Source organism: Vollenhovia emeryi, unplaced genomic scaffold (genome assembly GCF_000949405.1).
Source record: "Vollenhovia emeryi isolate VEMERY1.0 unplaced genomic scaffold, V.emery_V1.0 DF939282.1, whole genome shotgun sequence".
Classification (NCBI taxonomy): domain Eukaryota; kingdom Metazoa; phylum Arthropoda; class Insecta; order Hymenoptera; family Formicidae; genus Vollenhovia; species Vollenhovia emeryi.
This window is the reverse complement of record NW_011967084.1, coordinates 509,139-511,209: the sequence shown is the minus strand read 5'-3', so window position 1 is coordinate 511,209 and position 2,071 is coordinate 509,139. Positions and strand designations below refer to the sequence as shown.

The 2,071-nt window shown below is 34.4% G+C and overlaps 1 long non-coding RNA gene across 1 annotated transcript; it reads right to left on the bottom strand.

Moving 5' to 3' along the window:
- Positions 1-596: 596 nt before the first annotated feature.
- LOC105559301 lies at positions 597-1,618 on the bottom strand. The gene is made up of 3 exons (XR_001008734.1): positions 1,490-1,618; positions 1,158-1,219; positions 597-993 (listed from the first exon to the last, which is right to left on the bottom strand). It is a non-coding gene; the product is annotated as an uncharacterized LOC105559301 (long non-coding RNA).
- Between the last annotated feature and the right edge of the window lie 453 nt (positions 1,619-2,071).

Genomic DNA, 2,071 nt, shown 5'->3' with positions numbered 1-2,071 from the left:
TCAACTCAATTACAGAAATCAATTGAATTACTAAAAAACGTTTAAAAAATAACGATAATAATATTTAAGGTGGCTCCTACACAAACCGACCAAAATAAAGAAAAAGTATTTAAAAAATACTAAAGTTGTATTTTTTAACATTCCTGTAAACACCAAATAACATTTACATAATATTAATATTATAATTTTGTACTCAAGATAAGTGTAATGTAACACCTATGTTATATTACATTTCCATTGTTAAGTAAAAAATAATAATTTTGATATTATGTAACTATGTTACTTGGTGTTCATTGGGAAGGAAGTTATGGGCATATCGCTGACAGAAGCATTTTGAGGGTTAATATTATAGTATTTTATAGAAAAAGTAGATCTTAACAAAACCGAGATAAACGTAATAAATGACACAAGGATTTAAATGTGCTATTAAGTATATGAGGTCACCAACCTCTGCAAGAATTTACCTATTAGTAAAATCGGAAGATACAATGTTTTGAGGAAATTTGGCATCTCTTTGAGACTTGACAACATCACAAATTTTAAAATATGTTTTTACATTTGCATATACAACGTAGCATATCAATGCATTGGATCAATAACGCATCAAGTGATATTTTTTTATGAAAAAAGTTATATGAATTTATAAAAATCAAAGGGGATCCATCAAAGCACTCATATTACCCATACAGCACAGTAGATTCTGAGTATATACGCAGTATATTGCAAACGTAGATTGTGTATATCCCATTAATTTTCGAAATACGTACCACGATATTTTAAGAATGTACGGAGGATGTTTCTATGTCTGCCCTAGAAGTCTATTAAGTATACATATACGGAGAATATTTTTTGGTATATCATAAGTATATTAATAAAATATTTTGATCACATAATTAATTGCCTGGTCAGGTTTTCCTTATCAAGACCTCATGACTTGCCCCTTGTTACGCTATATAATTTCTAATTGAGGGTAGTAGGGCATCAGTAGGCTTCCTATTAAAAATATTTACTTTTTTAACCTAATTTTTAAAGTGTGTTAAATTATGTAATCATCAAAAGTATATTCAGATCATTGAAGTTTATCCATGATACAGAAAACCAACTGTTATATCATATCGGCTCGCCTCTTATACTAATACAGAATGATTTTTACTTACGAGAAAGGCTAACGCGCGGTCGCCACGTCGCGGCAGTAAGTGGTTACTAGTAACTACAGGTTCTGAAAATATACGAGAATATGTGACAAATAATATACTACTAAAAATGTTATAGGGATGATCTCAGTATGTTAAATACAGTACGTTTTACAATTTACAGTATAGTTTTCGAATATATGTAACAATATATTCTGATAATACGCGATATATATACAAGAAATAATATATATACTGTAAAAGATGTTCTGAAAACATCCTAAAAATATACGGAAACTGATATGCTACAGAAGATATTATAGATATATTCTCAGTATATTATGTACAGTACGTACATTAATAGTATGAGTACAAAATATTCGTATAATATCATGTGCTGTCTGGGCACTTAACCTTCCTGCTATCCCAAATCCCGCCAGAACTGTCAGGGTGGCGTCCCATGGAGCGGAATACGCGGAAACGGAATCAGCGGATCGCCAATCGCAAGATTATTCTGATAGAGCCCTTTCAAAAATTCCGTCGAAACGGTCTTGTGATTGGCGATCCGCTGATTCCGCTTCTGCGTATTTCGCTCCATGGGACGTCGCCCTCAGGGTGCAAACTCATAGAGCGGAACGGTGTACGCAGAGAATCGCGAAACGGAAGCCTTGACCAATCACGAGTATTCCAATATTTTCGTGATTGGTCGAAACTGTCGTTCCGCGATTTTCTGCGTACACCGTTCCGCTCTATGACAGAGAGAAGCCTGAGAGATGTCACGGCCCCGTTTTTCGTGATACGCGAATGCGATACGCCCTCTGTGGACATTGAAAACGTGGACATTGAACTACGTAGCCAATTTGCACATTTTGCTAAGTGGGTAACGCAGATTTGCGAAATTTTGGTTGCGTTTCGTGCTATAATCAGGTCCTGTGCGA